We start from the raw sequence: 14335 nt of genomic DNA, 5'->3' as shown, positions 1-14335 counted from the left end.
TTCTTTTTAAAGGTCAATGAATTCGTGAACTTTGCTTTCCACACTTCTTTCCTCTATGTTATTTAATTTTCCCTTTTAAAGCTGTGTCTGAGGGCACATATGAAAGCTTTACCCCCCTTTTGTAGAACATTTCTGAAGTATTTTAATGAGGTAGTGTGTGCTTCTGGTGGCAGTGCATTAAACAGTTTCTTCTCCAGGGTATATATAGCCACTGTGAATTTTGTAAAGGGCTGGTCAATTTTTATTTGTGACGTGTATTGTGATGATCAAATGATTACCTTAATTTGTAGCTACATGTAGTTTAACGAGTACTGCATTTAGTAACGGAGTTCTTTATAATGAGAGTTTAGGGGTTTCAGAAGGAAAATTGTGTTTCTTGACTTACACCACTAAGGCTTTCAAGGACTCATTTGCAAATTGATCCAGGAAATTGGACCACTCCTATGATACACAGCTGTGATCTGAATTTTTTTTTTTTTTCACATTGTTCTGTGGCATTTTTTATCACCAATTCTAGCCATACTACTTCATGTTCTGATAGATACATAATATTAAAAAGGCCATTTCATACTTACTTATTTTTACAGTTGTTATAACACTGTCCAGATATAATTGTCTTGTTGGCTTGTTATTGGCACAAAACATATTGTATAACCTGAGGACATTGAACATATGTAAGTGCTTTGTTGTAACCCAAATATCAATATTAATATTGTACCATATGCCAAAAGATTAAAATGTTTCTCAAAACTACATTATTTATAACTTTCCCAAAAATTTTGTTAGTCCCACATTTTACATGTAAGATTATATGGAATGTTAGTGGATAAGCTATAATGAGATTGAAACACTGACAATTTAATAATGCAAGAACACAGCTTGATAATTTGTACTTTAAAATGTGTTGTAGTCAGTTGAAATGTACAAAACATCATAGTATGCCATTTATTGTTTCTCTCCTATTTTATCCTTTACTTTTGCAACTTTACCCCATGGAAGTTTGAAGTATGTTACAGTAATTGAAAAAGGTGAGTGATTTAAACAGTATTGTGTAAATGTAATGCTAATTTAAATGCTATGTGCAAGAAATGATTCCAAGTGTAGCACTGGTTTAAGATTTTTTGCTTTATCCAACATTGAAGCAAATAAAAAAAGAGGTAGGTTAAAACAGTCAAGGTGCCTCACTCTTTTCCATTGCAGTGAAATTTCAGACTATTGCACATAAGTACCTATCATCAGCAAGTGTTTAGTTTGACTTGCAGGTTGAAATTTGAGCATGCATGTTTGCAGGGCATCCTAATTTAACTATTGGTGATTTTAATACCAGTGTTGTCCTTTACACAAATTTGTGTAATTGAGATTTGTTTAACAGTTCATGATTAGTATCAAAACCGCTTTAATGACAGGTATTGACTTATACACTAAAGGGCGGTTTCCTAATTATCATCTGACATGTAGGCCTATTGTGCTATTAATAATCACACACAGAGCAACAGTTGTGATTTCATAGTGTTCAGATGTTTAAACTACAATGGTACTGAAAATCCCATTGTGTGTACTTGCACAAGTTTGCTGTGTTGACATTCACAAAAGCACTATCATATGCTTATTTTTCTTGACAAAGCACAAATAATGTTTGTATTTACAAATGAAATTTTGTATAAGTGTGTAAACGAGTAAGAAATATCATCCGGTATGTAAACAAGCATAGCTTTTGGGTTCTGCTTTCAGTTTACATCGACACAAATACAGTAAAAGGCGATTTGAGTTTGAAAAGAGCTCTGTACACTATTCTTTCTCATCATTCGAAGTTCATATCCAAATGAAACACTTAAGTTAACGAGACCAAATCAGTTGTACTGCTGGGGCAAAAACGCATTAAAAACAAAACGAAAATGCCTGAAAAAGCTATTCTGACGTTGTGTTATGCATGTAAACATTGTAACACTCAACATCATCTGAAATTATTTCGCAGACATAACGCAATTCTCACAAGAGCCCTGTCACTGTTTTGACCAATCAAACAGGGCGCCTTCAAACAGATGTACAGCAGACGGTCATAGTGCCATCTCCCCTCCTTATACCTCCATGATAGGGTCGAACTTTTCTCCATTTGAAAAAAAAGTTTCTTGGGTCCATAGATGCTACACTACTTGCTGTATATCTATGCACAATGTTTCTATGAAAGGTAGCACTCACTGGTTGGCTCCCTTGCTTGCATGTTCAGTTGTGAGTCATTTTGAATTTTTCACTAGCATCTTAGTAAAGACACTCATAAGTGTGTATAAAATTAAGGTGGAAAAATCAGTGTTTTTCACAGGGTCAACTGGTCACCATTATTTTAATTACTCAGAACGTCTAGCTGCTGAAAAGTACCGTGGGTTTTTGTTTGTTGGACTATTGTTTGTGTCATTGTCAATTTAGTGTTGTAGGTTACGAAATTTCTTACTTTGGGGAAACATTGCACCACAACAAAAGTGGTGCAAAGTATCCCCAGGGTGCATTTTGTCCACATCTACGAACATTTCTGACTTATTTTACCTCCATAGTGTGCTGCTGGCAGTGAACAATGTTTGTAATCTCTTTCAGACTGGTGAAAATGCCACGGAAGTATAAGAGAAAGATCGGAAATAGGTGATACTGTGATTACAGCCCAGAAACTCTGGAGAAATGCCTACAAGCCATTAGGAGGAAGGAGATATCACAAAGGAAAGCTGAAAAACTTTTTAATATCACAAGAAGAACCATAATTAATAAATTGAAGTCAAAGGAAGGAAGCAATTCACGTCCAAGATTCCCACAGATTTTTACTAATGAAGAAGAATCAGAGTTTGTAAAATGTGTTTTGCAGTTGAGTAGGCCTAAATATGGGTTCCCTGTTACTTCAATGGAACTCCGAATGATTGTGAAGTCATACCTTGCCAGACAGGGACGTAAAGTTCCTAGATTCAAAGACAATTGTCCAGGGTATGAATGGCTCTTGGGCTTCACCAAACGCCACCCTGAACTTTCAGTACGTTTTGCAACCAACATTAAAAGGAGTAGAGCTGCAGTTGATGAGCGTGTTCTCAGAGAATATGTTGAACATTTACAAGTTGAACTGAAAGATGTGCCAGCTAATAATATATGGAATTTTGATGAAACCAACCTAACCGACAATCCAGGGAAAAAGAAAGTACTCACAAAAAGAGGTTCAAAACATTCAGAAAACATCTGTAATTCCTCCAAGAGCAGCATATCTGTAATGTTTGCTGGCAATGCTGAGGGAGAAGTTTTGCTTCCATTTGTTGTTTACAAATCAGCACATCTATGGTCTACATGGACAGAAAATGGACCCACTGGCTGCCTTTACTCACTTAGTCCTAGTGGATGGTTTGACAGTAATACATGTAGCGAGTGGTTCACCAAGTTGATGCTACCAAGACTGAAAAAGCTCGAAGGAAAGAAATTGGTAATCTGTGACAATTTGTCCTCACATTTGACAACTTATGTTCTAGAGCTCTGTGGTGAGAATAACATTTCGTTCATCTGTCTACCAGCAAACAGTACTCACATTACACAGCCTTTGGACGCTTCTTTCTTCGGGCCCATGAAAGTGGCCTGGAGACAGGACCTTACTGAGTGGAAAAGGTTTCAAAGACACTGTCTTGCAGAAGCATCATTTCCCATTTCTGTTAAAGAGATTAATGGATATAGATGGCAAGAACTCAGCAAAGAACCTAACGGCAAGTTTCAAAAAGTGCAGCATTTATCCAATCAATGTTGATGAAATTCTTTGCCGTCTTCCATCATGAACTTGTGACAAAGATGCGGTACAAGACTCTTTCATTGAAGCCCTTGTGAATGGACTGCTGGTGTCGCCAGTAACAGAGGAAGAAAGGAGCTTTCAGTCACACCTGGTAAAAGTGTGACAGTAATGCAGAAAAAGGTTTTGAAGAAATACAGAAGAAGTCACCAAAATCAAGATAGTAGTTCAGGAGAAGATTCTGATGCCATCTCTCTCAGAGATTCTTCTGAAGATGAGGATTATCTGAGATCTCAAGTCAGGTCACGATCACCTGTAGAGTTTGAAGTGGATGAAACTCAGTTACTAACCCAGCCAAAGAAGAAAAGTCCAGAATTTGATGAAGTTGTGCACACTGTGGGCCAGTATGTGAGCTTCAAATATGAGGGGGAATATTTTCCTGGATTAATTACTGATGTAAGCGCTGACGGAGCTACAATAAGTTCAATGCAAAAGTCTAAGAAATCATGGAAGTGGGCAATGCCGAAAGACGAAATGAAGTATGACTTTGATGAAATAATTTGCATCATTCAGCCTCCACAACAGATAAGCAAACATGGCTTAGTCTGCATACCACAGCTTGAAGGATATTGGACTTATTAACTCACAATATGGGCTACATTTTGTGTTAAATCTTTAATTTGTTAAACTATTTTGGTAATAAAATTTGTTTCTGCTAAAGAGATTGTTATTTTTTCTTAATACTGGTGGTCAATCATTGCTCCAGTACTCTTTAGTCCTTATTTTGTTAGTAATTGCTTTATTCCTTTCCATTCCTATGGTCAAACATAACTCCAGACCTCTGTAATCCTCATTTTTAACGAAATTTAGACATCCGGTGTGAGGTACCCCAGGGCAAGGAAACTTTGCACCACTTTTTTAAAAAACAATAAAAAATAGAAATAAAAGGTTATTTTAAGAGATATAAATACAGATTACTTTGCAAAAGACTGTTGTAACTAATCAAATCATTTTGACAAACAAAAACATTAAGGAACCCCTGTTTTTAAACTATTTTCTTAAAAAATGTGTAAAAAGAGGAGCAAAGTAACCTCAAATGATGGTGTGTGCTTTTCAGATTGCATAGATTCCTAGAGTTTTGCGCAAATTTAAGTTCCGTTTCATAATTTAATTATTAAAGGAATTTTTTTGTAACTAATTCTTTTTTAATCTGTACCATTTACTGTGTTTCTATGTAATATGTTCAGTATATCATAACCAAAATTTGGTTCATATTCTATAATTGGGTCAACTGAAGAACGGGATACCACCTAGCTTTGGACAATGATGTCATATCTTAAGAATCTGTCATAACTTTTTACAGTACCAACTGATCCATTTACTTTCACCCATCCATCTACCAGGCACCATGTTTTAATTACAAAAAACTAATCATTTGATATATTGATCATTTGCAATGAATATCATATTACAGTGTTGTGAAAATTTAAAATGTCATCTATGGCACCATTTGTCAAAGCTGATTAGTGGTATCCCAATCTTCAGTAATGCCCTGCAATTATTATTTGGAAGCCTTCCTCTTTACAGTTTTTTCCTCTATACAGTGTTCAGAATTTGTGGTCCCTTGAAAAACATTATATAGAGGTTTCACTGTATCACTGGAACAACGTCACATACAGAAAAAATGAAATATTCGACACAGTACTGAAAAGGAAAATCAAGAAGACTTTCTCATTATAAGTGACTCACTACTAAAAAATGTTGATGTGCCAAATTCGAGACTTGACGTTCGTCCTAGTATCAGGATCCATCAATTAAATAATCACTTAATCAATATTTGAAATTCAAATCAGGGATCTTCAGGCAAAGCCACAAGAATCTGCAAAGGTGTTTACATTCATGTAGGAACAAATTCACTACACAGCACCACCGAGGAAGAAATTGTCAGTGAAACTAGAAACATAATCTGATCAGCAAGAAACTTATACAGGTCTTCATGACTTGTAATCAGCAGAATAATCTACAGATAAAGTACCTGTTAGAAGTCTTGCTGAGGACAATTCTGAACCTAATCAACTCCATGAACTTGAAATCAAGGATATTTTGCACCTCATCAGAGAATGTAAAAACAAAAAATCCACTGGGTGGGATGAAATTTCTCTATTTTTACTTACTTTTTGCTAAAATAATCTAGCATATCCTTTGGTGCATCTAATAAATAGTGTCTTAAAAGAAGGAGTGTTCCCTGACATACTAAAATTAGCCATTGTTAAACCTCTCTACAAAAAAAAGGTGATAAACAACTAGTAGAAAATTACAGACCACTCACTTAAACTTCCGTTTTCAGCAAGTTAATTGAAAAAATAATTCTGAAATATATGTTACAGCATTATAATAAGCACAACAGCCTGGGAGATTTTTAGCATGGCTTCAGAAGTGGTCGTAGCATCTTGACTGCAACACCTCAGTTTATGCTGAAAGCTCTTGACAAAACTGATAAAGGCATGTAAGTAGCTGGAGTTTTCCTAGACTTATCAGAGGCTTTTAATAGGGTTGATCATAAGGTACTTCCATCAAAACTGACCAGAGATGGCATAAGTGGAAACCTATTGCGCCTCATCACATCATATTTAAAAACAGAAGACAGTGTACCTCAAATCTCACACAATAATGGAGAAGCATTAAAAAATTATACATCAAGGGTCAGGAATATTAAATTTGGTGCGCCTCAGGGATTTAAGAAACAGAAGACAGTGTATCTCAATCTCACACAATAATGGAGAAACATTAAAAAGTTATACATGAAGGGTCAGGAATATTAAATTTGGTGCACCTCAGAGATCGATAACTAGTTCCTTCCTTTTTATATGTTACGTTAATGACTTCCCAAAAACAGTAAAAAATGATACCTTCATTACAATTTATGCAGATGACACTTCCGGCCTTTGTTGGGGAAATAATATTCTTAATCTCAGCATAGAGGTAAAAAAAATTACGGATACTGCAAAGGAAAACTTTGAAAATGACAATCTAAAAGTCAACTTAAAAAAAAAGTAATCCCCTTCAATGTTGGTGATTTGCAAACTTGTATTGATTCTCAAGATAGTAATACTTTAGGGAAAAATCTGCAGTGAGTGTAAATTCCTAGTTATACGCATAGATAGCAAACTACTATGGACACAACAAATTGACAATGTATGTGCAAGGCTATCATCTAGCTAAGGGGTCGGCAACATGCCAATCGCGATCTACTGGTAGATCACGAGTGCTTATTTGGTAGATCGCGTGAGTACTGAGAGCGCAAAAGAAAAATTGTTGAATAAAATTGTCAGTTGTTTTCCGCAGCAGTAAAAATGCGTGCTTGTTTGACACAAGTCGTTTTGTTTGTTAATAACAGCGTAGAACTGGTACCAACATTTACCTTGAACCTCTAAAACTTTTTGCTGCATTAGTTAAATTAGCCGCCACCTGCGCGCCACTCGTTGCTGCACTGTTTCACTCATCTTTGTGAAATGTGTTCGGTACGTGTCAGGAGAAGGCGGTGAGTTTTGTGCCATGTACTACCAACTTCTGCGATGTAATAGTGTGTGGAAAGGACATAGGTAGAACTTTTTTGTGCTGTCAGTACTCAGCACTGAGCATGTGTAGTTGCATACCCTGTAGACACTTTTCGGTAATGTACGAGTAGTGCAGTGACTTCACACACAATGAGTTGAGTATCAAAAAACGTAAAATTTATCATTTTCATTCCGAATGGGAACACGAATTTTTCGTAACAGAAAGAAATGGCACATGCATTTGTTTACTGTGTGACGCTAACATTGCATTTGTTTTTCGTAACAGAAAGAAATGGCACATGCATTTGTTTATTGTGCAACACTAAGATTGCATTTGTGAACAAGACAAATGTCGAGAGACATTTCAAAACTGTGCACTCACCTGTTAACACCGAGTTTCCTGTAAACTCCGAACTGAGAAAAGAGAAAATCAAGAAACTTAAAAATCAATTAAGTGTTCAACAAAGCATGTTTATGAAACCAGTAGACAAAAGTGCTACCTGCCACTTTTGCTTCTTAAGGTGTTTTGAACTATTGGCGAAAAGGAAGAAATCCTTCAAAGATGGTGAATTCATAAAAGAAGCAGTTCGATAAGCTGCAGATGAGTTGTTTCATAATTTCAAGAACAAGTCTGAAGTAGTTGCTTCCATCGAATCCCTTCAACTTTCATCAAGATCGGTCACAAGGAGAGTTGTAAATATGTCTAACGATTTTTCTGTAGACTGAAAACAGATTTGGATGAGTGTTGTTATTTTTCAATGCAAGTAGATGAGTCCACTGATGCAGCAGGTACTGCTCAGTTGCCAGTTTTTGTAAGGATGGTTTTTAATAACTTTACTGTCAAGGAAGAGCTTTTGAAAGTAATTTCTTTGAAAGGCCCTACAAGAGCAGAAGCTGTATTTTTGCCATGAAGCAACTCATTCTATCAGAGAAAATACCTATCCACAAGCTTGTAAGCATTACCACAGATGGAGCCCCAGCCTTGAGAGGTTCTAAAAGTGGTTTTATTGCTCTGTGCCAAAGAGATGAAAGTTTTACACCGTTTTTAACTTATCACAGTATTTTACATCAACAGTCTCTGTGCGGAAAGTTTTTAAATTTGAATGAAACTATGAATACTGTTGAGAAAAGATAGTCAACAAAATTAGGTCTCACTCTCTTCAAAGAAGAAGACTTTTCAAAGATTTGGCAAGTGAACTAGAACTACAGTATGGAGATTTATAGCTTCACACTGAACTGCGTTGGCTCAGCAAGGGAAAAGTGCTGCAATGTTTCCACAAGCTTTTACCAGCTATCAAACTGTTCTGGTAACAAAAAGATGAGAATAGTCTGTCAGCTTGTATTGAAAATCCTCTCTGGCTTATGAATTTTGCGTTCTTAATTGACCTAACAGAAAAACTTGATGAGCTGAATTTGAAATTTCAAGGCAATGACAAAGATACTGCTGATATATCTGAAGTAAATTCTTTTACTGAAAAATTATTTTTGTGGGAGTGCTGCCTTAAGAGGGGTGAATTAAGACATTTTCCAACACTGAAGACTCAAATACAAGAAAGTGAGATACCTTACAATAGTAAATGTCATGCAATAATGATCTCCAATTTGAAGAATGATTTCAGTGATCGGTTTTCAGACTTCAAAAATATTTAAGTGGTAACCCAGTTTGTATCTTTCCCTTGGGATAACATTGAACTATTGAATGTATCTTCTTCCATTGCAAAAGTTTTTGACATAGCTAGGGCTGGTCTTCAACTTGAAATAATATCATTAAAAATGATTTGTTTCTCAAAAAGTGTTGCAGAACCCAAAACCTGTTGGCCTCTTAATTCCTCAGGAGAAATACTCTATCTTAGATAATGTTGCTCTTAGAATAAAGGCCTTGTTTGCTTCTGCCTACCTGTGTGAATCACCATTTTCAAATATGAACCTTATTAAAAATAAACACAGAACAAGGTTGACTGATGAACATCAGGACTTGTGTATTCAACTAAGTGTAACAAGTTATACACCAAATATGAAGGACATTGTTGACAAAACAGCTACTCAGATTTCACATTAAATGTAAAATAATTCCTGTGATATTAATCTAAGAATATACTTGAGAATATTACGAAATAAAATTATTATGTATCCAGTAAATAGTGAAGATTTAAAACTTTTATTTTAAATAGTTGTTTTACAGTACCGGTATCCAAAAATTAAAAATGTAGCAATTGAATTTTTAAAAGTAGATCAGTTTGATATGTTGGTATGGAATAGTACACTGTGAAGGCTTTGTGGTTGCCTATCCCTGTTCTAGCCTGTATGTTTTAAGAAGAATAGCTCCATACATCAATACCCAAACAATGAGGATGATGTATTTTGGTTTAATACATCCATTTCTAGCATATGGTCTTTCACTGTGGGGTGGGGCTTCCAAAACTCACGTAGACCAAGTATTTAAACTCCAGAAAAGAGCCTTGAGAATATTACGCAAAAAAGATGCTAGAACATCATGTAAGGGATTGTTTATAGATTTTAAAATTCTGACTATCTATTCTATGTACATGTTTGAAACAATAGTATTAACTACAGAAGATAAGAAATAAACATGCCATAATGCAGAAATTCATGATCACAATACTAGACAAGTACAAAATTTCCATAAGATAAACAGAAGACTGAAAAAAAACAGCAAACAGTCCATATATTAACGGAGCAAAATATTTCAATGCACTGCCAAATGAACTGAAGGTAATAACTGGAGAGACATTCAAAAAACATCTAAAACTGTGGCTCTATGAGCAGTGCTTCTATAGCCTACTGTAGAAACTAAAATCTAAAGTATTATTATGTCAAATAATTTGGACTACATTCTTAAGTTCCTATTATAAATTAAATTTAGATTGTATACTGTTGTATTGTACTACCAATTGCTATGCATGTAATTACATGTTTCGCGCAAATATATTACAAAATTACATCTATTCTAGAGAGAGAGATATGAAGAAACTTCTAGGGAAGAGATATATGTTCTCACTGGGATCCTTATATTGATTGGCTTGAAGGGTGGAAATAAAACAACTGTTGAAGAACTTTGGAGTAAAGATGGCACTGGTATGAAGATCCTTAGAGCTTGCATGCCATACAGGCGGTTCTTATTTCTCCTCAGAAGTGTGAGATTTGACAACAAATTGAAAAGAACACAAAGACACAAGAGAGACAAATTAACAGCAATCAGGTCATATTTAGATAAATTTGTCACCAATTGTAAGGAACGCTATAGTTTGGGAGAGTTTGTAACCATAGATGAGATGCTGAAACCTTTTAGAGGGAAATGTTCATTTCTTCAGTACATACCGAACAAACGAGCACAGTACGACTTGAAATTCTTTACTATCTGCGATGCCAGAACATTCTTTACAGCCTCTGTTGAGCTGTACTGTGGAACACAACCAGATGGCCCTTGTTGTTGTTGTTGTTGTTGTTGTGGTCTTCAGTCCTGAGACTGCTTTGATGCAGCTCTCCATGCTACTCTATCCTGTGCAAGCTTTTTCATCTCCCAGTACCTACTGCAACCTACATCCTTCAGAATCTGCTTAGTGTATTCATCTCTTGGTCTCCCCCTATGATTTTTACCCTCCACGCTGCCCTCCAATACTAAATTGGTGATCCCTTGATGCCTCAGAACATGTCCTACCAACCGATCCCTTCTTCTGGTCAAGTTGTGCCACAAACTTCTCTTCTCCCCAATCCTATTCAATACCTCCTCATTAGTTATGTGATCTACCCATCTAATCTTCAGCATTCTTCTGTAGCACCACATTTCGAAAGCTTCTATTCTCTTCTTGTCCAAACTATTTACCGTCCATGTTTCACTTCCATACATGGCTACACTCCATACAAATACTTTCAGAAATGACTTCCTGACACTTAAATCTATACTCGATGTTAACAAATTTCTCTTCTTCAGAAACGCTTTCCTTGCCATTACCAGTCTACATTTTATATCCTCTCTACTTCGACCATCATCAGTTATTTTGCTCCCCAAATAGCAAAACTCCTTTACTACTTTAAGTGTCTCATTTCCTAATCTAATTCCCTCAGCATCACCCGACTTAATTCCACTACATTCCATTATCCTCGTTTTGCTTTTGTTGATGTTCAACTTATATCCTCCCTTCAAGATACCATCCATTCCGTTCAACTGCTCTTCCAAGTCCTTTGCTGTCTCTGACAGAATTACAATGTCATCGGCAAATCTCAAAGTTTTTATTTCTTCTCCATGGATTTTAATACCTACTCCGAATTTTTCTTTTGTTTCCTTTACTGCTTGCTCAATATACAGATTGAATAATATCGGGGAGAGGCTACAACCCTGTCTTACTCCCTTCCCCACCGCTGCTTCCCTTAGATGGCCCTTACAAGATGTCAAATAAACCATACGATATTGTGCATCATCTGGCAGAACCTTTGCTGGGATCAAATCGGAATATTACGTTTGATAATTGGTACAGTAGTTATCCATTGGCAGTCTCACTTTTCCAGAGAAACGTCACACGCATTGGAACTCTGAGGAAAAATAAAACGAAAATCCCTCTGGAATTCTACCTCCAGGAACATTGGGTCTTCACTGTTTGGATACCAGAAAGATATCACACTGGTGTCATATGTGCCCAAAAGAAACGAATGCATTGTTTTGCTTAGCACCATGCATTTTGAAGGCACAGTTGATGAGAATACTAGTAAACCACACATTATCATAGACTACAACATGACAAAAGGAGGGGTTGACACAGTTGACAAAATGTGCAGTAAATATTCTGTTGCATGAGCAATGGGAAAAAGACAGTTCAATGAAAGTCAGCTCCAGTGTTTCACAGTACAATATGTTTGAGTACGACAGCCACAACCATGGGTATTAGTACCCCGATCATTCATTGATGGACTGACTCAAAACTCTTTCAGACTTTTAAAACCCCTAGCAATAACAGACTCCCAAGAACCTTAGCACATGGAGAGAAATGTCCTATAAACAAAGTTAAGATAAACGATATAAAAAAATTGGAACAGTACATCCCAGAGGAGCACAAAAACTTTTATATTGATTTATTCACTTGGCCTACAACAGCTGAAGAAGATGAAAAATCATGAAACCTACAGAAAATGTTGCAACAATGCTTATCTGTATTGATGATTACATTAAAATACTATTTGTAATTTGTGTTTATCAATAAATTTCTTCAAAATTCTGTAGTTGTACTATCATTTATTTTAATTTGGTTTGAAAAGGTCATGAGTCAAAGATAAAAAAAATAATTTCAATAATATGAAAATAAAAATTGATGATTTGAAGATTTGGATTTAATGGTTTCCAGGTACACCAGAGTATAAAAACCCAAAAACTTCATATCTTCTACCATTGAAGCATAAAACAGTTTTCTTTGAATATCTCAAAATCGTGTTTTATGGACTTACGACCTTTTCATAATAACCAACTCAATTAAATGTTTAACAGTGTTCCACCAAAACATTCAGTGTATCAAAAACGAAGTGCAGCAGCTTGAAGTCGATTTGCAAACCCTAAATAGCTCTGTTATATGCATCGCTGAGCACTGGTGCAAGCAAAGTGAAATTGCCTATGTAACTTTATCCTCATATACACTAGCATCTTTTTATTGTAGAGTTTCAATTAAAGGGTGAGGGTCATGTATTTATATTAAGAATGAACTCCAATATAAGGTAGGAAGTAACATTATCTCTCTTGGTGAGGAAAAACATTTTGACGTGTCAGCAATAGAGCTATCATCTCAAAATGTTTCCAAAATACTTATCATATTACGTGTATATTGTCCTCCTAGTGGTGATTTTGACAAATTCTGCACAAAACTAATACAGAGTCTAGATCAGGCATCAAACATTAAAAGTAACATCCTGCTATGTGGAGATCCTAATATAAATCTTGATTGAGAAGTCGGACGAGCTCGAACAATATCAGAGATGCAATAATCTCAGACTGTTCGACATTCCAGAGAGCAGCAGAGAGAACACAGATGAACAAGTGATAAACCTTGCCCAAGAAAAGCTAGGTGTGCAGGTGACTCTCAGTGACATTAATAGAAGCCATAGAGTGGCTCGTAGGTTGCCAGTTTCTACAAAACCAAGACCTATTATAGTGAAATTTGTGTCCTATACAAAAATATTTGAAATCTTCAGAGCAAATAAGAATCTCGTGAAGTCGGGTCTAACAGTATGTGAGGATCTGACCTCTGAAAGACTAAACATTTTGAACAGCGAGATTTCGAAATCTGGGCTAAAGAACGTATGGACAAATAATGGCAGGATAATTGTTAAGACCAAAATGGAAAGAGAACAATTTGCAGTGTTATTGAACTCGAAAGCCTGTGCTTTAGAAGCTAAATCATGCCAAATCTTGTTGCCACTAATCTGTGTGTTTACACTGTTTCCATTGTCAACCATAACTTAACTAATGTAGTATCAACTTTTTCGTTTCTCTACATAACTATTTTTATCTCTAATTGTTTTCTCATGTAATTTTGTTATTATTTGTAATATCAACTTTCGTTTCTCTACATAACTGTTTTTATCCCTAAGTGCTTTCTCATGTAATCTTGTTAATTATTATGTAATATAGTCTTTCTTTCACTTTTATTAGCAACCCACTATCATATTTTAGTTGTTATCCTCACAAGTGTCATTAATATCACACTCTGTCCTTGCCTTGAAAACCGTTACATGCAGATTAAGCCCGTTGTGTTTAGCGAGATTCTTTCCCTTGCCAGCACACGGCTACTTTCAGGACCATTGCAAACCTAGCTCACCGTGGCCACAGGTCCCATCACCTTCCCGGGGACCTAGCCCCCACCCCCATTCCTGGCTGCTATTCCTGCAGAGAACCGGGAGAAATCTCCATCCCCCCTCCTCCTCACGCCTTCTGCATTCTTCATGCCAGACACCCTTGCCAGCACTAACCATGACCCGCAACGATCCATCAGCAGCCTCCTTGGGCAATCAACACCCGAACGCACCAAGC

Source organism: Schistocerca serialis, chromosome 9 (assembly GCF_023864345.2).
Source record: "Schistocerca serialis cubense isolate TAMUIC-IGC-003099 chromosome 9, iqSchSeri2.2, whole genome shotgun sequence".
Taxonomy (NCBI): Eukaryota; Metazoa; Arthropoda; class Insecta; order Orthoptera; family Acrididae; genus Schistocerca; species Schistocerca serialis.
This window is presented reverse-complemented; position numbering follows the sequence as displayed.